This window comes from Oenanthe melanoleuca, chromosome 5 (assembly GCF_029582105.1).
Source record: "Oenanthe melanoleuca isolate GR-GAL-2019-014 chromosome 5, OMel1.0, whole genome shotgun sequence".
NCBI classification, from domain to species: domain Eukaryota; kingdom Metazoa; phylum Chordata; class Aves; order Passeriformes; family Muscicapidae; genus Oenanthe; species Oenanthe melanoleuca.
In genome coordinates, this window is record NC_079339.1 from 43337175 (window position 1) to 43364749 (window position 27575).

Consider the following 27575-nt stretch of genomic DNA (forward strand, 5'->3'; position numbering starts at 1 on the left):
ATGTCCATTTTGAGCTGTGACTCATCTTCCACATTTGGGGGCCATGCATAATTTTGGTGAAATGCATAAGCAATTTGGGTTTTCATAGCTGTCCCTTACAGCATGAAGAGAACTCCAGTTCTTTCCAGGATAGCTGTTGTTGTTGACAGAAATACAGAATATTTTGTATGAAGCTGCTGCATTTTCAACAGGTATATTTTTTATTCAGAGTCAGTTAGTGTCCAAAACCTGGGTGAATTGCTCTGGGCTGTGGGAGGCAACAACTCCCAGGCTCCATTTTCAGCTCTGGGGCTGCTTCATCTGGGCTTGGTTGAAGGCAAATGACTTGAAAATCTCAATTTGAATTTCCCATCTGTGCAAATGCAGATGATAAAACTAGCTTATCCCAAAGAATGACAGCAGACATAACTAGTTAACATTTGCACATCTCAATGTTCTAAGTGAGGTGCTTGCCAGCATGTCCAAAGGGATTTTTAAATAACATTGTTCAATATAAAGGAAGAGCAACAGAAGTTTAAAAATTCCTGAAAGTTTTTAAGAAAGGGGTTGGACATTCTTAAAAGCAAAGGTGGAAAAATATTTTACAGGTAAGCTTTCATTATATAAATATGAGAATCCATCAGGGAAATCTCACTGAGGCAATATACTAAAAGAAAAGGGTGGGCTTTGAACACATGGGGAGAAAAAGGTTTATTGTCTACTGGAAATGCCAATCTAACAAGCACAAACTTGTTAGAACAGTTCTTCTAAGTCCTAAATGTAAACAAAAATTAATTGAAAGCATTTCTGTAATACAGTAAAAAGGATCTTTAGTTCATTACTTCTCTAAACAAAGTTTGACTAAAAAAACACTTCTTTTTGTGTCAGGCCACAGCTTACCTGCACTGAAAATGCTTTACAACACTTGAATAATAAGGCAAAGCATTAACTGTTGAATGGGACCCAGGTGTGAATTCCAGCAGGGAGGACCAAGTGGCAAGTTAATGAAGGAATTTTACCTTCAGATGAGATGAGCTGCTGAATAGCTTAAGATCAGCAGCTCAAATTACCACCTTGTATGATAGCAAACAGAATATGAACTTCTGTTTTGAGAGATCAGTTTAATAGTAGCTATTACAAAACTACAGTGCAAGATACCTATTTCCCAGGTAACCTCCACTTAAATTCATGTATAGAATGTCTTAAAGCTTAACTAAAGGTTTACTGGCATGCTAACCAGACTGGCTTTGTGAAAAACAATGGCTGTCTTTCCTAATGCAGGAAATTTAACAACACTACACACACACACACAAAATTACTGACCTAGAATCTCATATCTGAAAAGAAATCTTGGAAAATAAATCAAAGTTAACCCAAAACCTTTTGGCTTGAGTTCCCCAGCATCACATGGCAGTGAAAAAGCTTGCATCATTACCTTTCTTCATGGTCCAATTATGAATATTTTAGTGCTTCTGCATCCCAGCACTGCAAAAAAGCCACTGTGAAACTCTATCCCTTCCCTCTCCATGAGATAGCTATTCACAAGCCAGGGCATACTTATTTTCATACACTTACTTTCTTCCTTCCCCAGATCAGTGAAGCAGTAAATAGAGAGGGGAAAAAGAGGTTCTCTCCAAACAGCACCAGATCAGTGGTGCAGGAAATAGCAAGCAACTCCCTGCAGGAGCATATGCATTCTAAGCAAATTCTACCAGCAAATGATAATCAGCCAGTTAATTATATTTAATTGCTCTCTGCATCAAAACAATAAATAATGAGAGAGATCAGTGCTGCTTGTTGGAGATTACAACTTGACATAAATGTGAGAAACACAAGCAAGTGAATAACTCTTCAAAACTGAGTTTTAAAATAAATAAATAAAGGCTGGGTGCAAAATGTATCAATATTGGCCAACATTTATCTACAGAGCCAGAAATTTCAGTTTAAAAAAATCCCATTTTTTTCTGAGAAAATTGCTGTCAATGAATCTGTGTTGAAGACACTTTAGGACACGAATATTTAAGGGAAGGAATAAATGTTGTAGGTTGGGTGGAAGAAAGAGAAATGGAGTAGAGAGAATATGCTAAGCAAAGGAAAGATGTTAAAGATGGCAAGTGTTAGGTTCACAGAAGAAGATACAAAAGTCCTAGCAGGGATTTACTTGAAAATATATTAGTCAAAGGTTAGTAAATAGACTGCAGGGCAATCCTAAGCAGGGAAAGAGCTGGCCCAGGCCATGCACTGAAATTGTTCTATTCCTGTTTAACAATCAGTAGCAGGCATGATTGAACCCCACAAAACAGAGATTGTTTAATTTATTGCAACATTACTCTGGGTTTCTTTGAATAAAATTTAAAGTCAATTTATTTTTAGTGCTTTTGTTTCAGATTCCATAGTGACAGTGAATTTCCATTGTTGTTGCTCTTGCAGCTGACAATCAAACCTGCAGCTGCAGAGAATTTTGTTTCAAATCAGAGAATTACTTCCATTTGCAAACTCTGTATTGTATTACATATTTCTTATCGTCTTCTATGCATATATATGTATACACATATATACACACTTTAAAATGCAGATTATTATTCATTATTTAGTAAAAAAAATACATCTTTGAATAAGAGTCCCTTCAAGTTAAGTCAATGTAGAGAGAAAAAACATAAAATTTCAGAAAACACAACCAGTTATGGTGCTAATAAGCATGACAGTGGTAACTGGTAGAAGTTTCTATGAAAATCCTTTTTAAAATCTTATATATTTAAGACTATTTTGAAGAGATAGAAAAAGTAAAGTTTTTACTGGATTACTTTAATTTCCCCAAAGCTAAAGTAAAACTTCAGCCAAAATTATTTTACAGGAAAAATTAGGCAGGAAAATGTGACTTTTTTAAGAGAAGGTGAATCATAAGAATTCATTAGAATGCTAAAAAAAATATTCATTTTCAACAAGATTGAAAAAGAACACTTTTTGGATAAAAATCCCATATTGTTTTTGTGGCAAAGTGAATAGAAAACAAACAAAAAAATGTGGGGAGGGAAGGCAATAAAAAATGCACCTTGGGAAAAAGAGGTCAGTAATCAATCAGCTACACTTCTCAATGTACCCACAACTGGCAGAGAAACCTGAGAGAATTGGAGCACTTATGAATGGCATAATAAGGAATAAAAATCTACTAAAAATAATATGAAAACAAAAACTAAAGACAGCCATGCAGGCTCATTAGAAGATGGAGATTGTAACTGCTAATTCTGATGTCAGGGTTTTTTGCAGCTGCTGCTCTATTTGGAAAGATGTTTGAGGTTGTCCTGGTCAGACAGGTTTGAGTGAAAAGTTTGCAGTATAAAATAAACCATTTTTATATATCCAGCAAGTCCAATTAACTTGAACCAAAGGATTTTTTTAAAAGAGAAAACAAAGGAGATGTCCAAGTCATTGATATTGAATCTGGTAAATCTGCTGATTTAGGGTTTTTTTTATCACTGTTCCACCAGCAACACAGAGATTTAATTTGCCAGTTATGTCACAGGTGTTTCAACTCTGTGACATTACATGCAACAGGTTACCAGTGTCTTGGTTTAACAGAATGCTTGGTTCATAATACCAGAGTACATTTTTTCCTTCACAAATATATAATCTTAGTAATTTTTTGGAGAAATACAGGATGAAACTCAAGAGACAGTAGCTGAAGCCAGACAAATTCTCGTTTTAAACTGGGCTTGTATTTTCACCAGCAAAAATGAATGATCACTGTACCAGACTACCAAGTGCAGGTGTAGATTCTCTATCTTCTTTATTGTAATCAGGATCAGATACTCTTTAGAAAAAGATGGTTCAGTCAGGCCCAAATCACTGCTAAACCCTCTACAAAGGTAAGAGCACAGAAACTACGAGCTCTGTAATCTAATGCAGATTTTTAGCCCTAAAATATAGGAAACAGAAAAGTTCAGAAAGCCAATTTTCACTTCAAAATTTAAAGCAAATTTGAAAGTATTTGCTTTGAAATCGTTTCAAATTAGAGATTGATAGAGTTAAATGTTATTAGTTCAGAAGAGAATAATTTAAAAGCATCCAAACAGTATCAGAGCAGAGCTAATGTTCTAATTTTAGTGAAGCATTAAAATCTCACAGCATGCCAACCCCACAGCACGAGTACTTGCAATCATGCAAATTCATGCAGTGCTCACAAAGGAGGAGGAACAATGATCCCTGCTTGTGGCTGGGGTCTCTCTGTTAAGCACTGGGCTTCCAGCTGCTGCATCTCAAACAGGCACACGCTGGGGAGCCAGAAAAATCACATTTTCACTTAGGAGAAGGGAGCACACACGCCTCTGTGCACCTGCTCCTCCCTATAACCCTGCCTGCTAAAACAGTGTGGGACCATCACTGGCACTGACTTTGCATGTCTTTGCATCAATTGTGCTGTGAGAGTCCAGGAAATAGCAGGGTTAGAGGTGCTGCTCCAACACTCAAAGGGATAACATATCATCAAGTCCAGCATCCAGCTTCTGTTTTGCAGTGGTTGCAATTGTTTCTATCCAGCTCTTTGCATGGGGAATGATCTTTAAATGACACCCAAGGGCACTAATTGAAGCTGGGAAAAAAAGTAAGATCTTAACCAGATTCAGCAAAAGAGAAGATGCCACATTTTCCTTTTTTGCATTTGAATCACCTTCACAATCTAAATGTAGAAGATTCTTTTTCTCCTTCCCTGCACTCTACTGAGGATGAGAGTGTGAATTGACTTGTAAACTGATCTACTGGTGTGAGGATCTGAAAGAAATAGAAAAAGCAATTTTGAAGGGAGTGAGGCAAAAAGGCTACCCCAAAACTGCAAAAATTTTTAAGGAGACCAAGTAAGATTTGAAATTATACTGATGCAACAGTTTTTTACTTTTTTTTTTTTTTTTTTTTTTTTTTTGTTACTTCTTTTTAAATGGATTTACTTCACAGCATCATATTATTGCTAAGGAAAATATTATAGATCTCTACACAGTGTGCTAAATTTACTATTATCCTTTAATTCTATTCTATTTTTATCTACATGGGAATAGTCCATTTGCTTTCCAAACTTTAATTAGAATTTAAAACGTTTATTTACCTGAGTTCCTACATTTCTGTTAAAGTCCTATATTTGAAGCCTGCAATACAATCTTGATTTATGTCTGCACGTAAACAGCACTGGTATTTTCTATACTGAACATTTTTGCTGTCCCTATTTTAGAGATGCCACTGAGCAAAGAAAAACATTCAGCATACAGCACAACTTCACCTCTAACGACAAGTATATGCAGCATTATTCACAAGCAAGGAATCCATAGTTGTAAATGCACTCATCACTACCCTTTAAAACACTAAAAGAACACAAAAATGTATAAAACCAAGAAAGAAGACTTTATGAATACTGCTAATATTCCTTTAAAATTTCTTATGATTTGCAGAGGTGGTTCTTTTTTCAGACCTTCACATTTCTGAAAGCATGTTAAAGCACAATCATTATGCTGCCTCTACTGCAGGTCATTTTATTTGCTGTGAAGCCAGAGTCTTGGCTAGGAGTCTGGAAGGATGCTTCTGTATAGCAAAACTAGCAAGTTTCTGCTGAAGTTTTTCCATGTACTATTTCATCCACAGAATCTACACCAGGGACCAAAACAGAGCAGTAATGAGAGATCCCTTTGGGCACCAGTTCTGGGACAATGACAGTGAAGAAAGAAGGGGAGGCAAAGGACAAGGAATTTTTACTGCCAAACTCACACACTGTCAAACATGTGAGAGACCTAATCTGGCTGTGCCAGCTCTGACCCCAGACCAAGGAGTGTGGGCAAGAAAGGAGCAGAGACACCTGAGACAGATGGACACAAGCCATCACAGTCCTGTGAGAAACTATGGGATCCCTTCCAGGAGCTGTGCCCCAGCTAAGAATTCTGGCCAAGAGCTGGGTAATCAGAGCTTGCTGCCTGGCAGACAAGAGCAGGTGAATTCAGCAAAAACTGCACCCAGTTCAGGGCTGAGCTGGGCTCATTCTGCTCTGTGGACCCAGAACAGGATACCCACCCTGTGCACATCTTTGCAACCTATTTCTGTAACCTTCAACACTCAAAAAACTGGGAATTAGGTTTTTGTGTGTACCCAAGATCAACCCATTTTTGCACACCTTTTCATTAATGTCATATGAATTTCATAGTGAAACTAATCTGATTCCTTAGCCCACAACTGCAACAGCCAGTGAGTGTATCACAGCACTATGGTCTCTGCATTTTGTCACACCACATGAGCTCCCATGTATCTGACTTTTACCATAGCTGCAGAAATGGCTTACACTAAAATAATTTTTATACAAAAAGTTTCAGGTTCAGTAAAAATTTTGAGCAAAACAGGAAAACCCTAAAGCACTCATGCTGAAAAGAAGAACTCTTTCAACAGATTATTTGATCATTTCAACACAAATACACTATGACAAGAATCTTGGCAGTTTGCAAGGCTCTTGTTCTTCAGCCTTTTGCTCTTGTTCTTCTCCACAGAACCATCTCCTTCAGAACACCACAGTAATCTGCCCTTCAACAAACACTTCCCAAAGATGTAGGTTCACAGCAGATCAGAAAACAGAGCTTTAATCAGGAGATCTGGTTTCTAGAACATACTTGGGATTCAGGAGTCAGCCAGAGCTATTCAATGCAGCATACATATTTGTTTCTTGTTGAAATAAAACAAGTTCTTCACCCTTTCTACTCATCCTAGTTTCTATAGCTCATGTTTGATGGTTTCAATAAACTTAAAAAATAATTAGTCACATATTAGTTACTCATACTCAACACCACTTATACTGGTAGTTGCCCAGTAACAATAGCAGTTCATCAATGAAGTTGCATAACAGTACTCAGTTTGGTATGCATTATCTGCACCTGGTGTTCAAAACTAATTTTCCAAGTCAAGGTAGTGAATGAATTTCCTAGCATAGTGACATTTATAAAACCAGGTTAGTGAAAGCTGCGCTGTAAAATTGTTCAGTGGTACAAATTTTGATAAATAGAAGGCTTAAATCAAGTCCCAGCACAGTGTATAAAAGGACAAGCCCAAATTAATGGGGCAAGTTCTCTCAATAAATGAGGTGTGATTCCATGGCTGATGGGCAGATGTTCAAATATTCCACCTGCTGCTTTGCCAAAAAAATGAAATACCCATGTACTAAGATTTAATATAAATGTCAGTAATGCACAGCAAAGCCAAGATCCTGATTAGAAAACAGTTGTTCAAATCCCAGGGCTTCTGTAATTAAAAAATCAAAAATCAGAGAAAAAATATTCCTCTCTAAATAGTTAGTATTAACAAAGTTTATATATGTAGAAAAAGGTTCTTCTCATAAACCACAGGCCCATATTTTTGGCTTACCTCCTTTTTACTGCATGCCTTAGATCTCATTTTGTTCCCTTGTCTGTATATATCCAACCACTATAAAACTGAAAACAAAGATGGAGAACTACAACTCAAGTAAAAAAATAGTCTGTGACATCACAAAGTCAGATTGTTTTAGATGGCTCAAGCCTTTGGTGGCTCAGCCTACAAAGCAGAGTGCTGGAAATCATGCAAATATCCATGGAAGAAAATATTACCATTTATTTAAAAAAATCACTAAACAACATTAAACACCTCAACACTTGAAACAGTGAGAAACTGAGAAAAAAAGCCAAAACAGTCCAGTAGGAATTGTATTTTACCTATTCTCTAAGGTTATTAGCATGCAGAAGTGTCAATCACAATCTGGAAGGGTTGGGGTTTATTTTCAAAGTTAAATGGATATTTCATTCCTGAGATGAAAGGTGTCCAAATCTCAGACATAAGACAAACGTTAGAAACCTATATGCAAATGTGGATGATGCCCCTAGGAGTGAGTGACAGCTGTGAGACAGCTGCTCATGATCAGAAAGATAAAAGTAATTCAAAGCAGCAGAACAATTGATCAAACCCATCAAATGACAAAGACCTCAAACTCCTAATGCCCACTCACTTTGACACTTAGAAAATCAGTGAACAAATGTGAAAACCTTCCATTTATTTATAGGTCCTAGTGAAAACACGGGCTGGGACACCTAGTGGTTTCCAAAGCATCTAAATGTCCAAACCCTTCTTAAGTCAGTTCTAAAATGTTACATAATTCTAAATCACATGTCTGAACAGAGTTGTTCATACAGTGTCTAGCCCAAGGGCAGCTCACATATGCTTGGTTCAGACAGATGAGTAACACTGAAACAAATGAAGTTAATTACAGTGATGAACTAAATAGCACAATATGCCTTCTAACAAAGCTATTCTTCCCCTCTGTGCTGGCCTGCCCTATTTATGCTCACAGGAAATTTGCCTACTGTGGGATTGAAGCACCTGAATGCCATCAAAGCCAGTGGCAGACTGTAAGCAAATTATCACAACCTGCTTCTTTGGGGAGAGATCCTCTGGACACAACCCAACTGAAGCTCTCCAGTGAGGTGCAGTCTGAACTTTCATCATCAGCTCTCTGCTGTTTTTCAACTTTTTTTGCCTGTGGGTCTTATATTTCTTCTTTATTTCCTCTTAAATTTTGACCAATGCTCTGGTTTTCAAAGCAGTTTACATTCTTAAATAAAAGCTGTGCAAAAGAGAATAAATTCTTAACAGACATTGTCTTAATATTTGCAGGAATAGCACCAATAATCCTAGTGATTATTGGGAACTGGAGCAGAACATCAGGAACATCATGAGGAATTCAGCTTATTGGAGGTTATGCCTTACCTTTTCAGCCATTAGTATCTTCATCTTCTGGTTACCCCCCACCTTTTTATCTGGTGATGTGTTCAACCTCTTCATTTTTACTGTTATTCTAGATCCTAGTCTTTCAAAATGGCATGAATAGTTTCATTTCTTCCTTCAATTACAATAATTTTCACTCTGTGGTCAGAATGGTCTTCATTAACTCAGCACAGCACTGGTTTTCTATAGGCAATTATTTTTTTTTTCCCTTCTGTGCTCCCTAGCAACTTATTGCAGGCTAACTTTAAAGGTGTTGCAAGCAAAAAGTAGACTGTAAATTAGGAGTTTGCCAGGTCTCATAGACAACCATCATAGCAGGCAAGTAACTGAACAAAGAGCTCTAGCTGTTGTCTCTGGTGGTGTCTCTCATCCCCTCTCTGCTGCTGCCTGCTCATTTTAGTCTTGATTTCAGCAGGAAGTAGCCCAGCTCTGTGGAGCTCCATTGTCTAGTGACAATGGCAAACGTTTGGGCAATGGCAGCTGCTGGATGTAGCAGGGAGGAGTTTCTAAAGAGCTATGGCTGCAATATGCTCCACTTCACTTCTTTTTCCTGTTATTTTTACTTTAGAAGAGCACATTCATCAAATTCCTTACTCCAGGTGCCTCCAATGCTGCCAGCGACAGCAGCTTTATTCCATGGTAACCCAAAGTCTCATCTTTACCCTCTGTTAACATCCATCACACACAAGCCAGTTGTAGCACAGCATTTTTTTTTCAATGCACCACCCAAAGTATACACACCAACATCCTTTTATCTTATTCAGGAAGCAGCTTAGGGCTAGTTGTCCTATTAATCTCCTTACAGCTGTATTCTTTTTTGATGCTCTAACTTATGAGAAAATCACACAGTCATTACAGTGCTATTAATACACACACAAGACATACTCACACTTATATATACATTCCTGGGAAGAAACATTTTGCAGAATTTGTGAAATAGAACATGGATTTAGAAAGATGTTACTTTTGGGATGAAGAGAATCAGACTGAAACTCGTGTGCTCATTATGGAATTGGAATGCCACTATAGAGCTGCAGAATTAGAGATTTGATTAGATACTCCTGGGCCCCTGTGTTAGAATTTGGGCAATCTATGGACCAAGGCTCCTCCCTTCTGGCTCAAAGCCATTTAGATGCTTTGCACAATTAAAAGGAGTCATTAAGATCTGCACCTAAGTATTAGGAGAGCAGTTTCTTACACATCAGACTAGTGCCCATCTCACAAGGCTAATATCGGTTTCAAGGTTCCTTTTCTGTGGAATTCTGGGGGAAAATAGAAATTCCACACTCTAATTTTCACTAGAATGCAAAGCCTGCTAGGTAATATAATCTCAATAAAACTTACTTAGCTCAGGAGTAGCTGAAAAGCTACAACACTAAAATATTGTATTTACAAGGCTAAAATATTTTCCATCTGGAAATATAATTGCATTCAAAATGAAGATGCAACTGGTGCTGTTCAATAAAAAGCAAACCTTCCCCAAAATATGGCTCAAATTAAAACTAGATCTCTTGCAAGTCTATCTGTTCAATAGAACAAACACTACAGATGTGCTATAGCCCAAGTGCAGAAAAAGAAGGAAAAACACACAGCATTTTTTGAATCTCATCAACATAGAATTTAAATCCTGTCCTCTCTAAGACAAACTAGATTATGCTATCCTTAATTATATTTTAATGTCTAAGATGGATTTTAAAGTTCTAAATTACTTTCTTCCCCTTAAGGTTGAGCTTCTCAATTTCTGTAAACTGGCATAAGCCTTAGCAAAGGCTGTGCCAGCCTTTACAGCTGAAAATCAAATTTGTAATTTCCAGGATTCCAAGAAACAGTGCTTTTGGTTTTGCTTCAAAGGCACAACAGAAGGCTTAGCAAATGGGGAAGTCAGCCACTGTGTCACATGTTGAAGTCACAACTCAGTATTATTTGTGCAATAGGGAATGTGAAAGATGAGGTCAAAGAGTCCCCAGCACACTTGTCAACAGAGAAATCTCAGTTCTCTGAAGGAAAGGGCAACTATTGAACTCCATTGCACCAAGCTTTTCTCCTAAATAGCAAGCCCTGTGAGGAAAAGGAGTTTAAAACTGCAATTGACAGCAGGAATAGCAACAGTAGTATGAGGTTTTCCCATTCAGACCATGTAAAGCTGTGAGAAAAAATCAGAAGTCAAAACACGTTGAAAAAATGTTGTGTGTTTTCTCTATGCTTCAGGATACAGGTTTTTGTTTACACTGTATTTGACCTTATGAATGTTTTCAGTTGCCTGAGAGCAAAAATAGCCATGTTTACTTGAGCAAATAAACCATGAAAATAATTGTGTTGAAATGAAAAATTCACTCAGTAGTTGGCTCCTTGGCAGTAGCAACTCTGATCTAACTTGCTGCTAGCAGCAAAACCTAAACAAGGTAAAAATATTACTGACATACTCACCAAAGTACATTTCAAACTTTGTTAAAGTTGTCATGCATACCTTGTGCAGATGTGATCAAATATGACCAGTGAACTCCAAAGCAGGAATAAATCTCCACTAGGTTTTATAAGTGCTAGTGAGAATAAAAGATCTGCATAAAAACAAAACAAGCAAACAACTGTTAAAATAATCCACATGCCATCCTTTCCACTCTCAGAAACAAAGTACTACTGTGCCTGCCTGACACAGATAGGAGTCAGTAAGCCAAGCTAAGAAGAATGAGGAGTGATTGCCAAGTTTCTTTATCAAATTGCAAGAAGCAACAGAAAGATAAAACTGTATGCTTGTCAACGCTTAAAGTTTTATCTTTAATCTTGAGATGTGTTAGTGGAGCAGAACAAGGCAGATCCCCTAACTAGGCTGCTTCCAGGAAACCTGGCTCTGGACCACCAGCCCTGTGGGACATAGCTTGAGTGGAAGGCAGGTCTCTTCTCATGTCTATCATCTTCTGGTTCACAGTCTCACAACTGACAGGATAGAAAAAGGCTTTGCCAAGTTCTGAATATACTTGTAGAATAGAATGTAAGCAGCAAACACACAAATCACTTCAAGAAATCTTGAATTTGGTTTTCCACTGTCTATGTTGTCTTTTTTCTTACCAAGCTTTTAGATAAAAACTCTGCACAAGAAAAAACATTGTCTAACTCCAAAGTCCCCAGTTCACCTAAGTTTCTATATCTTTTAGCACTACAATACTTCTCATTTTCCCATTTCTGCTTTTATCCTTACAGAACTTTTTGTCTTCACTAAGTTCTCCAAATTTCAGTCATCTGCAGATATATAGAATAGATCTATAGAGCCAGCTGATCTGATGTGTGGACACCCTCTCTAACCATGCCACTGCCCAGGTTTATTTGATCAATTATTTTAATGGTCATCCATTCCAAAGAAAACACTGCTGATAAACAGATCTGCCAATTACTCATTTCTTACTCCATGCTATAACTTTAGAAAATTATATATAACTTTAGAAAGAACTGGGTAGAAAATTGCAAAATAACAGGGAAATTTAATAAATTGTGCAAATTTCCCTGCAAAATACAGGAATTTCCACCTTTTTTTATAGTGCCACTTTAGCTGAATCTTTCAGACATCATTTTCAAGGGACAAAATTTAACATAGAGCATTCAGTAACATGTTAAAAATATAATTATATGTATTATAAGACCTCAAAAAGAACTCTTGACCTTTTCTCTTAAAAAAAGTACCAGAACTAACATTAACACTCTTATTTAAGATAGTCTAACATTTATTTTCTAATTTATGATTTTTTAATATCTAAGGTTAACAATAGGAATAATTTTCCATTTATTACAGACTAATACATTGGTTATTAGCACAAGGAAGGGTAAGATTTCTCTCTTAATACAGGCATATCCAAACCTGACCCTGCTAAGAGGAAATTATAAAAACTTTGCTTTTGCTGGTGTAGTAAATGTGGTGTGCAACTGCTATAAAGAAATCAATCAGAGGCTGTAGCTGGCAGTCAGCAAGAAGAAAATGGTCTCAGGAATGGAATAAAATGCAGTGAGTACTCAGTATATACATTGCATTTACAAAGACAGCTGCTAATAATTTCGTATTGAAGATATATTTAACTATATATATAGCTATATATATATAGGCAGGTGTGTCCTGCATAGATTTACTAGGCTCTGCTGTAAGGGAAAGACTTCCCTTAAATTTATTACTACTCCTTCTTTCTCAGCCTTTCCATGTCCCTGAAATAGTGTTGGAAGCTGTATTTTCCACACCACAGGCTCTTTTCCAATTCTCTCCCAAAGAATGCAAAGAATGGTTTCCAGGCTGCTGGGTGCATAGGAGATGAGTGTTCCTACCTGTGGAATCGTGTGTCCCATGAGCTTTGACTGGAGATCATAACACATGACACATGGATCAGGAGGAGGTAAATTTTTTTCCCCACTGGGAGACAAGCAGGTGCCTTAGACTCCTGAACTCCAAGCCCTGGACTTGAAAGAGTTCTGTATCTGTATTGAAAGCATCAGACAGCCCTTCAGAGCAACCTCACAAGAACAGGCACTCCACTGCTAAATCCATTCTGGCCATAATTCTTTCTAATTGGTTTTACAGACTTTTGAAATGGATTCTCACAGAAAATAATTAAAATTACTTTTTTTCAAAGACAGAGCCAGTCTCCCTGTTTGATATTTCTAACTTATTAGCTAGAAAGACACACTTTTCACTGAGTAACAGAGCATCTGTTATAGCTTTTAGGTGGTGAACTTAGGGAGGCTGGGAGATGGACTGGATGTCATCCCAGTCTGAAGCCAGGTCTACACTGCAGGACTGAAAGGAGGTGGAGGTTTGGTTTTGTCCACATTTCTGGCAGCAGCTCAGTTGTTTCTGTCCTGATGTGATGAATGCAGCTTAACAAGTTATAAACCAGCTAAATCTCTCATTTATTTATTGTTCCCCTTTTTATTCCTAGAAATCATAGGTATTAATTACATTTCCAAGCAAAAATTTAATTCTAAGTGAACACAATATGTGGAATTGAACAGTATCTACAAATTCAGAAAACAGTTTTTTGAATAACGAATATTTCATTGTAGGTTGAAAAGGACTATAAAAGCAGTATCATGCTGTGAAGATAAAAGAATTGTGTTGCAAGGCATTTTGAGAGAGTCAGATGAGAACAGAAGCTATTGAAAGGGACATGTCTTGCTAGAGGTACTTCAAAGTGAAAGGAAGCAAGCCTCTAAGGGCAAAGGAAACTCACTCTGTAAGATGACAATTTCACACTTAATTACAGGTTGACAGCAAGGAGGGTGCATTCAGCAACTTCATCTATTTACAAGTGTTGGAATGAGGGCAAAAACAGAGAAGCAATTCTCTGTCATTGAAGAATATCACCCTCTGCACCAAATACTGCAAAACATGACCATGAAGGAAAAGTTCTAATTTACTGGAGAAATACAGAGATGGGTCAGAGATGACCAAATGCATTTCCTACCTGTCATGATGACATTTGACTTCTAGAAATGCCCAGCTGTCACTGTCCAGGGCATCATCTTTTGCATCACTGACTTGGGTAAACCTTGGGTAAAGGTTTATAAGAAGAGTTTAGGGTTGGGGGGATGTTATTTTCCTTTTTTTTTTTTTTTTTTTTTTTTTTTTTTGTAGCTAGCAATATGCCCTTACTAATTAATTTTATCCATTCCCCTTCAGGCAGATATTAGAGCTGGAAAATATTAGACCATATACTTGAAGTTTTCAGAGAGCTAAAACTGCAAAATTGCATTAATCAGAAAAGGCAGTCTAATATATATGCTCTAACACAGAATTCCTGAAAAAAACTTTTCTAAACATTTAATCAGATTATTCACTGCTGACAACTCATTTAGGGGTCATCACCAATATTTAAACAAATGATAACTCATATTTCCAGAGAGTGCCTAACCTATTTTGGAGATGGAAGTAAGGAGAAGATTCAGCATAATATATATATATATATAATATATAATTGGCTGCTTCATTATACAAAGCATAGTTGAACTGAAATAATTTACACTGAATTTCTTTTCCCTGGAAGTTAAGCACCCTTTCTTTATTTTACAGTATGGTCAATGCAATCACTGAAATGGCATCTTTCTAATATTTGCCCTGAAATATTAAATGTAATTTCAAACTGTGTTTTATACAGCTGAGCCTCATGTGGCATACAGTCCAAGACAGGAGCTCATCACACTTCTTCTCAGCTTCACCAAGCATCTCAGCTGACTTCAAAAATGCAAAATATTGTCTTTATGATGTTGCAACTTAAGATATACTGAATGTCAGTCCACTCTCTCTCTTAACCTTTTCTCCATGGTAATAAAGGTAGTCTAGTTGAGCCATCAGAGAGACAAAGAAGTCAGAACATTTCCCAGCACCAGTGGTAGACCCACAAAGCTGGGCAAAATTCAATGGCAGTTTGTCATTCACCTTCATTTCCAGAAAATAGATCAAGTTGTATGGCTATATTTATTGAAAATTTTGCAAGTGCAGAAGTTGGTCATTACTCCAGGACTTATCTGCTGACTGAAAAGTTCCTGTTTAGGGCAGCAAAGACACAAGACACAAGAAAAACCCCAGGGTTAATAATAAAAACACTGACCCATCCTTAGCTATTGCACTATGCACCACATTGCTATCATCATCTCACTGATATTTGACAACATACACTCAGCAACAGCTGTTTTATTATTGTCTTTAATGGCCATAAAGCAGAAAATATTGAATAATGCAGAGGAAACATCCTGACAGTTCTGGCTCTGTGTGAGGATGTCAATTTAATTGCACAGTTTGGCTTCTGAGGGATTTCTTGACTAACAGGTGCATCATTATACACATCAGCAATTCACTAAGTAGAACAATAATACAGTGCACATTATGGTGCTATAGCTGACACCAAAAATGAACTCTCTAAAGAAGTGCAATAGATTGTCACTGTGCTTGTAGAAGGGCTGTTGAATTGACACAGTCTGTGGGGTTAGAGATTGGTTTGTGTGTTACAGGTCTCCAAAGATCTGTGGGCTGGCTTGCCCTTATGAATTGGATAAAAGAAAGAGAAGAAAAACTGACACTCCTCATTAAGAAGAACCACCAAATGATTCATGTCTGATACATGCCCATGTCCAATATATAATTTAATATGCTTCATCAGAAAATATCAGGGGGCTTCAATTTCAGATAAAACAAAGATGCTTTAACATGTTCACACCTTTCTAATTCCATTACTCTTTCTTCCAGGTAGCAAGCTAGTCACACTTGCAGTAAGGAAAAGTAATCAGATAGAAAAGTGTGTGAAGGACTCCTGCCTCTCCACAAGGAACTCCGTCTCTCTGCCTAAACAAAAACAAAAAATCTCCTAAACTCTGTAAAATTAAAGCTATATTTTGGCAAGATTCCATTTCAGATGAACGTTTGTCCACAGATCCTCTCAAGAACTACTTTTTTTCATAAAACAAACAATTTTCATTAATTTTCTTTACATAGAAATCTAGATGTATCAGAGAGTTGGGAAAGAGCTGTCCATTCAAATTCATCCAACTACTAAACTAAAAATAATGCAAACCAGATCATATAGAATGAGCCAGTATGTATAAGGTGATTCCCCATTTCAAAATAATATTAAAGGCAGTCTTTGTGGGTTTGGGAAGTTAATCACCTTCCTGTTAGTTTCCTTTTATGTTTTTAATGTATTAAATCTTCTTCAGAAAGATCTCCCTTGATAAAAAATCCACACAAAGCCTCCAGCTCAATTTGATTAACCCAGAAGTTTGGTTTAGATTTGAATCAACTTTCAATCATCACTGGCATTTCCATTCTAAGTATTCAAAGGATTGTCCAGATCTTCTACATCCCTTTTTCAAACTTCCTTTCAGAGGACTGCTCAGCCAAGAATGTCCTTGAGTAGCACCCCATTGTTCAATAGTCCAGAAATTGTGTGTGTGCTCGTTTCACACATGTGCAAGACACCTAGCCTGGGTGGTAAGGCCACAAATAACACTCATATGTTCAGAGTACTCTACCTCAGTCCTTGTCTTGACCACACCCACACTGATCAAAACCATTTTTATCATATTCTAGTGGAATTTTGATAAAAGTGATAAAGCAATTGCCAGTTTATAGCCTATTAAAATAAAAAACAAACAAAAACACAAAACAAAAAAAACCCAACAACTTAGATAGTGTTGGATGTACTTAGAAATGGGAATGGTAAAGCAGTAGCAGAGGTTTATTAGAAACCTGACAATTATTTTGTCATAGTTCTTGTTTTTAAGAAGCTCAGCCAAGAACCAGCACTTCTTTACACTAGACCCCACAGCAACACACAACTGAGACAGATTTGTTCCCAAAACCTTCAGAATCTAAATATGTCACAAGAACCAACAGATGAATACAGGGGAAATGAAACTGGGAATAGAAGGACTCAACAAGAAAATGAGCATCAGTGGCTGCTTCTGCAGCTATGTAGAATACTGAATTAAAAAAGCACCCTGAAATTGCTAGGATCCTCATATGAACTTTTCTTTACACAAGCTCCAGCTGTCCTTTCAGACGGTCTCTGTACCCATTAGTTACATGACATTTTCATGACGTAAGGAAAAAAAAACCAGTGTGTTGAAACTATCAACATTATCAAGCTTTTCTGACAGCTGAAATGAAGAAGCTGCTAACTAGGTCTGCCTAAGAATGCAAAATATGTGAAACAGTGATGAAGAGGGTGAAAAGCCTTCCTGTCACCCAAGAAGCACCAAGACTGGAAGTGCAGCCTTGGTAGAAAACTGCCAAATAAAATTGCAGTTTGATACAAAGGCAAGGAAATGCTGATCACTCTTTCAGAAATTGTCAGCTTCTACAAAATATTTACTATTTCTCCAAAGACACAAAGAGCTATCCTTCACAATGAAAAATGGATTTAAATTGTGGTGGATTTAACAGAAAAAGTGAGCTCTTGTTAAGCCTCAATAAAGAATATAGCACTAATGATAAATTTGAAATACCTGTGCCCATTTCTGTTTTATCCAATAGCACACTCTGATCTTTCAATGAAAGAGATAGAAAAATTAAGGTATAAAAAGCCCCTGGTTTTAAGGCTTAAGTAAGTAGGCAAGACTAACATATTTGTCCAACATTCATGCCCCCTAGGAGACCATTACCTTGAAATCATTACCTTTATTTATTCTCTGGTTTCATGGATCCTGTAAACTTTTAATGAAATAATACATAAAAGTGGGTTCCATTCAGCTACAAATGTTCATTAATTGCTTGCTAATGCAACACATTTTTTTTTTTCTATTTGCTCTCCTGGCATTATTATAATGAAGAGCAATTGCTTTATAAAGAAAGTTGTGCAAATACTTTAAATCATGGCTTCTTTACCATTCTACTCACTTGCCCCCCGTGGACTTTTTTTTTTTTTTTTGTTAATTAACTTTGTATTGTTTGTCATTCCGATTAAATAGAGTACAGCAATTACTTAAAGTGTTACATGAAGAGCTGTAAAGGCTATAAAAACCAAACCCCCAACAACAAAAAAATCATCCAGGAAAACCAAAAAACTTTATAAAGGAAAAAAGTCTTCAAAAGAAATAAACAGCAACAAAAAAAAAACTTTAAATGCCCTGAAAGCTTAGTGAAAGCTCCACAAAAGTTAATAGGAAATAAAAGGAAAAACAGCTGATGCATCATCAGTGTAGCAGTAAATTAAAAACCTCACCTGCTTTGTGTTCAGATCAGTCAGAAGGAAGTGAATCAAGTTTAGTATTGTTCATAGTGAATGTACCTAGGATTTGCTCACCTGCACAATATGCCTAATTACAGTAGGATAAAAACCAGCAGAAAACACCTGGCATGCTGTGGAAATCTCATTACCTCGTTCTGTCAGTGAATCCAGACTGACCTCTCCACAGTCACCCACTCTTCATCTTTCTGCTGTGCCACTTGTGCTCATTCCATGCAGAAATTAGAACTTTACCTGCAAGTTCTGTGGTGTAGAAATTTACCTTCAATAAATCCTAGGAACAGGGACATAACTAAATTGAAATTACTTAAGGAGACATAATGTATATTTGAAGAACCACATTTGTGGTCATGACAGGTGACTTCATTATTCTGGAGCTGAAAGTGCTTATCTAATTCCTTATCTGAGCAAAGCAAGGTCTCTTGACATAATACTATGGAAAATAGTTCATTAATTCAAAGGAGCACAGCTTTACCATTCAAACAAACACTTGATTTATTTCTAATTTTGCCACTTTTGACCTCCAGAGGTGCACGTGGCTGAATGAGCTCTATGTTCTTACCTCTCATACAGAAGAGAAACAATAATTTTATAGCACTTTAGTGGCTCATTTGTGAAGAAATCCCATCACAGATTAATTAGGAATTAGAGAACACACAGTAAAAGAAATTTTCGTGACTATAAAATTTATTACACAGTTGCCACACTGTGTCAATACATACAACAAAGGTACTGAAAAGCTCTCTGGGATCAGTTCAAAGGATTTTTTATCTTTCTTGCTTGTTTAAACAAAGCAACTCAGAAATTTTGTGGTGGGACCAAACACTATCTCTTAAAAATTAATCCTGAATAAAGAGTGTGAGCAAAATGGAAAAATCAGAGGATGTCAGTAAGAAAACTCAATATGATTGATTTAATTCTAAAAAACTGTAAATAATTCTGACTACAAAAGTCTGAATGCTTTCACACTAATTTACTTTAGAATTTTGACCATAATAACAATCATCATGTTTTATTATGATTCATGTTGTTTATGTCAATAAAGAAAAATTACACAAATCCAAGCCATACAGATTTGGTAAAAGGGATTTATTAAACAGGTATTATTTTTGTAGTCTCCTTTGTATCAGGAACCACAACAAACTTTTGAAGAATATATAAAGTTCAGAGATGTGATTTTTTTGGGAAATCATTGGCATTTAAGCCCACAAAGCATTCTCTGAAAAACACAAAACATTCAGAGAAACTATCAGTAGAGATGTTACACAAGAGGATGAGTCATCTGAAGAAATACCAACTTTTGAGTCTTGGCATATTTCTGTACAGAAGTAAAATGTACATCAAATCATTGAATACAATCAGAATAAAATTCAGGGAAGTGGAAAGAAACAGATTTTGAAACTAGTAGAGATGAGTTTCTAATTAATTGTGTATCAAGTGACAGGTGAAAAAAAAACTGTAAAGGGAAGGTTCAGGTTCACATAAGGCAGGGAAATCCACTGGGTGACAACAAATCTTTGTGCATAGGTATGGCTGCCTTAATACAAATATTATCTTGTGGAATTAAATTTGATTTTTTTTTAAAAAAAGCTATTGTAAAAAAATGGATTTACTTGACAAACACTTTTGAGTTTTCTTTGGTTTTGTGTATTTTGTACATCATCTATGCTCTACTATGGATTTAGAAAAAAAAAAAAATCAATCTCAACTCCCTATTTTATGTCATTCTTTTCTTCTCCAGAAGTAGCTGGAATATCATGTTTGCTAGTCTGGATGGAAGGCACACTGAATATCTGCAAAAGTGACCATGCCCCTAGGAACTCCAGGACACCCTCTCCCACATAGGGGAAAAAAAAAAAAAAAAAAATTAATCACACTAAAATACTTACTGAAGAGAAAAAAGTTTAGACAGACAAAAGGAACTTAAAGTCTGTTCCCTAATCAGAGCAGACAGTGATGTCACAGCTGCCCAGGTTTTGTGAACATATTTGAAGGAAAGAGTAACCCATCACCAGCACTGTAACCCAAGGTGATCCACACAGCCCTGCATGGAGCTGTGATGGAAACAACACTGGGAAGGAGCCTCTGGGCTGGGCTCTGCCAAAGGCAACAACCTTTGCACCACAGCTTCTGGCATCCCTTTCCCCCAGTACTCTTAATGAAGATTTACAAACCCTTCTGTGAAATTACAGGTCCAAAGCCAAACACCTACATTGAGGTGAAATCATTTCTGACTCAGCACTGCTCATTTCTGTCAGACATGAATTTAGGCACCTAAAGCTATTTTTTTGCCAATGCTTTAAAGTCCTTTGCCATAAGCTTTTAGTTAGAATTTTGGTATGACTTTGCTTCCTACAGACAGCACCTTACAAAAAAAATTGTTTACAGAAGTTAATTTAACCTTTTGTATTTATGAAAGCATCTCTATGATGCTGTGGATGTAGCTCACCATGCACACTGTCTGAAAGATGAGTGTTGCTATACTTCATATTATACTTACAGTGGTAATAATAAATTTTGCTTATGATTATAAAAGTGGCTAATCTGACAGCTCCTGGAGCCTTGGCACAGCAAGGGCAAGAAAGAGATGGTGGTAACAGAGCCCTCCAAAAATGTGCCATTAGCACTTTCCAGTTTGACCCACAGGACCAGACTCTCAAGATTAAAAAAAATGTTTCTTTCTCTTTGGCTACTCACTTTGACTTTTACAAGATCACCACCAAACATACCACATATGCTTGGTTTGTCTAAGGACTTTTCACCCTTCTTTGATTCCAAGGATTTTTTATATGTGTAAAGCCAAATGTTGATACTTCCAACTCCTGAGTTGCAAAAACTTTTAGCTAAAGAGCAAAGTTATGCAGGTTATTAATGTCTCTGAAGTAAGGAGAAAAACAGAGCAACTTTAATTAAATTAAGAGTAGCAAGCCCAAGCAAACCACATTATATTTAACAATGATAAATATGTGGGCTTACAATGGTTTAGTAACCTGCAAAAAATACCATCCTATCTTAATAATAACAAGAATAAAAATATGCAACAGCCTTATTTTCTTAAAAATTTAACTTTGGTGGAAGGTTTACTTGGTAAAGACTCAGAGGATCTTAGGTCCTATTCTTCACTGGAAGTACTACCTTTTACTAAGTGTTATATCTTTTTCATTAATGCAGTCTAAATTTTATATTCACTCTAACAATCTCTTTTGAGATATATTATTAAATATGAAAGGGAGACCAAGGTGTAATTTTCTCTTCCACAATATGTCTGAAGATCCCAGAAATAATACCTGCAAGAGAGCTTACACAGGAAAAGGAATTAGTTATTGTTCACTGCCTTATCAGGCACAGATGTTAGGGCTGAAGACATCTATAAAGAGCAGCATCAGATAAAGGTGGGTGTACATTTCAGAAATGACAGCATGAAGAAACAGCTGAGGCCCAATTAAAATAAAAGCAGAGGAGAAAAAGGGACACAAAGATTGGAAAACTCAAAAGGGAGAGAAAGGATGAATGTGGGACACAGGCTGGAACTAAACGCGAAAGGGAGAGAAAGGATAAATGTGGGACACAGGTTGGAATGAAGACCAAAATCAGAAGCATTTACAGAAACCTCATATTGTGGGAAAGTGTGGGTTGTTAACACACAAGAACATCTCTATAATTCAATTACCATGCTAAGTCCCTCCTAAATGAACATCCTTGTAATGTAGATACTGTCCCTTGCTTTTAACAAGAGGTAAACCCCAATTTTCTCTGTTCCAAGAAGTGAATCTTTCAAACATTGAACTGTGAGATCAAAGACATTACCCAAGAAATAGAAATCAAGTCTGTGGTAGAAATTTTTGGGGTTTTGATACTATGTAAACAGGGAGAACAGACCTTTCAAACAATAACTGCTGTCACTAAAAATTACACAAAATTACAGATTTAATTAATCCCATACCTCAAGGTTCCTCTAATGTCCCAGAAAGAACAAAAAATGACATTTGCTTGTTTTAATGCCTGTTTTTCTCTGCATTACTACTGATCTGCATATTTTTTCATTTTTTACCACTCTATGGATGAATGCCAAAGGATATAATGCTTACTGGTAGGACTAGCAACTTTAACTCCTTAGAAACAAAGTTGAGAATTTTTTACTCAGGTATGACTTTAAAATAACATCACCCAGCATCTGGCAAAAGTATTTCACTCATGTGACATTATTAAATACTGTAAAATAACATAAGGTCTGCTCCCTTGGGTCCTCTGGGATTTTCTATAAAGAAATGGCTTCCAGGGAACCTAAATACTTTCTGTGAGGACTCCATGGTTTCTTCCTGACACTTTCAATACCTGGTGCTTGGGGCAGGGTAATAGTCAAAGTCAAAATTTTATGGGAAAGTCTAGAGCCTTTTGAAACAGTGCCATAAATCCATTGTAGCTGGACATTTTTTGTACCCCTGGCTATAGCAAAGGACTCAAGTAAACAGTGCAGAGCCATCCAGACCTTCAGCACTCTTAGACCAACCTTTCATTAAAACAGGGATTGTAATTCAAGAGGAAGCAATATCAGTATTTTATTCAACAGAAATATTTCATTAGGAATTAAGAGAAATTAAGTCTCTCAACCAACACATCTGTTTGGAATTTATAGGAGATCAATAGACCATTCCTTAAATAAAGTAGTTTTCTTACAATAGTTTTTTTTTTCTTATAATGTAGAAATAATGAAATATAAGTAAATTATTTTGAAAATAAAAAAATATTTTACCTGAGCAATCAAAAAATCTCTGTCCTTCCTCTGAGATCCCCAAACCAACTCCCTTGAAACAGTTTCTGTTTCATTATAAGATTCTCTGTCACCGAGCATATTTAGTATGCTAAAAGGAAACTTAATTTTCAGAGCTTGAAGGTTTGGCTTATAAAGACTCTTGGACCTAAAAGCCTCCCCTAAAACCCAGAAGAGTAAGGAATTACTGCTGACTCTGTCAGGCAAAACTCTTAATGTACATCCAAATATATACAAACAGAGATGTAACAAAAAGAACAATTGTTACAAGGGGAAAAAGCAAAAAGATAACTTCATCCTTATTTCAGCTTTAAGAACACTCCCAGAAAATAGAACCTGCTAAATCAGGAAGTGGACAGATGTCAACCTATTAAAGATTACACCTATCATAGCACAAAAAAAAATCCAGTAAACTTTTATTTTCAGTGAAAAGTCCTATGCACACAGACTAAGTGAGTCAGGTAATCTTCAAACAGATTGCCTAAAATTCAGATGTTAATTTAAAAAGTGAAAACAAAAGATATATTATCCAGTGTATTAGCATCCAGGAACTTATTGATATTTAGAATAGAATCTTGGGATAATTTAGTTTGGAAGAAACTGCTGAAGCCTCAAGTCCAACTTTCTGCTCACAGCAGGGTCAACTATGAGATTGGACCATGTAACTCAAGGTTTTAGTGTTTGGCCTGGAAAACCCCTAAGGATGGAGAGAATACAGTGTCTCTGGGCAGCTTCTTTAACGTGCCACTACCTTCATAATGAAAATATTTTCTGTATATCCAGACATAATCTCCCTTGCTCTGCTGTATGCACTGAAATCTTATCCTGCCATGTTGTGGTGTCTCTCATCACCCAACAAGCTGTGCAGGTCCCTGTCCCCAGATTCCCAGGTCCTTTTCAGCTTCTGACCCAATCTCTAGCCTGCACTGGTGCAAGTGATTATTTCTTCCCAGATACAGGACTTTATCCTCGACCTTGATGAATTGCACAAGGTCCTGACAGCCCATTCTTCCAGCCTGTCTGGCTCTGTACAAATGGCTGGCCTGACCTCTAGGATGTAGAATACAGTCACTGCTAGCGGTCACTCAGGATTTATCATGCAAGTGCTATCCAAAATGTGGGAAAGTATGTCAATTAGGAAAAAAAAACCACAAAGAAGAAAGAAAGAATGGCACATGTTGCCAATGATCCGTTTATTTTGCAGAATGCTCCTTCAAGACCCACAAAGGGACAAAACATTGCTCCATTTGTCTCTGACTTCATTAGAAGAGGATTTCCAAAACTTTTGCCCCCTGCCTTTTTTTTTTTTTTTTTTCCTTTTTGAAGGGCCTTGCAGTGTTCTGAAGCATGCACAGTGTGTTCAGTAACTCCTTGGGGAATTGTAGCAACCCCTTATTGAAAACAATGTCAGGCAATCCTTCATATACTGCAAGAGAGAGAGACAGAACACTTTCCTCCAAAACAGATATGTCTTACATGACATGAAGATTTCCTCTTTTCCAATAGACCTTTTTGTGAACAAAAAAATAATCATGAGTCAAGGAGACAGACACAGGAGGAAAATTATTAATCTCCTTGAACACTTTTTACATGGAAATGATGAAATGCCTTTTCGTAAATTTACCAGAACTTTCAAAACTTCCTGCAATACACAGTTCCACACAATCTGCTAATCATGGACAATGCTGCAGCAACAACCTGGCATGGCCAGTTTGATGTTCACAGTAATGTATCAATACAAAGAAATAAAAACATCTCTCTTTCTTTAAACATATAGAAAGTTTTCATTTTTAACTCGATAGAGTTTTATCTTTTTGGTTTTTTTTAATTGAGATAAGGCAGGATTTTTCTCTAAAACTTATGAAAAATCCACAAATGGTGTTAATTTCACTCTGTCTGCTGATATCTTAGATGGTTGAGACTTATGATGAAAGACAAACTCCTCAAAACTCACCATTAATAGTGAAAAGAAATCTAAAGGTGGGGCAGGATAGGAGAGGGGGAGTACACCTGTCCTGGTTGTGTGACAGATGGAGAAGATTGGGTAATATTAGTATATAGAGAACTGCAGCCCAAATGAAGGAAAAAATTTCACCCCAAGACTTTCTGAAAGTTATGCATTTCACTCAGCTCTTCACTGATGCAGGATTTCAAGACACAAAGTTGCATAATTTTTACAATTACAGTAGTGCTTGCATCAGCCACAGGATGATCAATAGTCAAAACACAGGGGTGGGTGCACCCATGTCAATAGATACTAAATCTTTCCAGAGCAGAACAGGGCCAGAAGCTCAAATAATTAGTCATTCTGCCCACCACAAGCTCTATTAAGCCCATATTTAGCGCCTGGAGGCAGTGAAACATAAACAAGAATCATGGATCACAGCACGATTCGATCCTCTTGGGAAAAAAGGAAAGTCAATCTCACTTAAAATTGCTCTCATAACTAATTACTATATTTCTTAACCTACTTAACAGTAGATTTAAATAAATATATAACTCCTCTCTTTCCCTTAAAGGATCTTAAATTATTAGAAAGTTGCAGAAAAAGCTATCTCCAATAACACATCTTACTTCTTAAACACATTTCTTTCTGTTCCAAATGTAAAATTATACTGCCTAGGTTTACATATTTTTTGCATGTCCTAGAGACTAATCTTTGCAAATTAGAAATAGAATCAGGCAAGGATTTTTTTATTAATATTACAGACCACAGTGGAATGTCAAGGATTTGTAATACAGTTTCTCTTAAAAGGTGCAAGTAGTCACAGTATGGTTCAATGAGATTCTCTGACTTTCATTATCCTAACTCTTTGCTCACTCTTATGTTAAATTGCCTTGGGTTTCACAAACCTACTGATTTTTGAGAAATTCCTTTTTCCCTTTCCACTTCAGAGCTGTTAAATTAAACCTTTAAAAGTTATCCTCAAAGAGCAAGATAACCTGGATAATATTTGTCCTTTCACTCCAGAAAAGGTAGAAGTTTCCTTACCTCTCCAGGGAGTAAGAAAGGTGCAGCTTCAGTGACATTGGCTGTAGCTGTGCAAGGGATACACTCTCATTCCTAACTCACAAAAGTTGCTACAAGAAAAAATGTTCCCATATGTTGTGTATGGAAAGGCATTACAGAGATCTGGCTATCAGGTCAGATTCTAGATAAGGCACTGTACCTTCTAAAATGAAAGAGAATTTCCAATCTTTGTTAAAAGAGCTCTCAAAATATGGGTGATACAAGAGCAGAAAGCAGAAAAACTCTGGCAAAGCAGATTCCAGTTAGTTGCCTTGAGACAGGTGATAGATCTAACAGATGCACATTCCTTTCACCAATGGCATCTTACCAAAATAGAGCTGTTCAAAGCTGGGCACACACCCTTTCTTCACAGTTCCAAATACCCACAAAAATGCAGGGAGGAGGAAGTACAATCTCCTTCACTACATGGTGAACAGATGTTAGATATTTCTATATAACCACAAGTTTGGAGGAACTTTAGAAGTTCTGTCCTTTGTAAATAGGTTAAATGGGGCTCCAGTCTGCACCTGCTCAGGAGCAACTCCTCAGCAAGCCACCAAAGACAGAGGGAAAGTCCTCTCTGTCCAGACATTAAAGCAACTGTGCTTGCAGATGATACTGGACTGTATGTGCATCTTTTCTAGTCAATTCATGAACCACTGAATCATATGGGTTGGAACAGACCTTCACAATCATCAGTCCAACCTTTGACCAATCACCACCATGTCAAGTAAACCATAAAACTAAGCAGCAAATTCAGTTTCTTACATTCAGAGAAATACCCACAGGTGGTAAGACAAAGACAGGCAACTGCAATGACATTCACAAGTCAGCAGCTGAAATTATTCTATTATTATGGATAATGATAACTCTTCCCTTGCATTAAATTATAAGAGGGTACTGATTGTGGTCTTCCTGTTATTTTTTTATTTTCTTAATCTTAAATTGACAAAAAGTTTAGTTAGAAAATCAGCTCTAGAGAGATACAATTTGCTGAGTAGTCATCTTAGCTTTTCTTCCCACAGAGCAAAAATAGAGATAATTTAGTAATTTAACGTTTTTGTGAGAGCATTAGACTTTCAAGACATGATTTTTTGTTTTACTCTGCTGGGAAAAGAGGCAAGAGAATGTGAAAAGAATCATTATATTGGCTCTCCATTTCTTCATAAAGAAGAAATTCAGAATAATAGTCAGCGATATTGTAAAAGCAATTTGTTTCTCTTACTTTTTCATCCTATGGATTAAAAGAGGCAGAACATAAGAGAAGTGGTATATTATCCTATTCTATTGAGAAAATAATGAAAATTCAACAAGAATGGTTAGG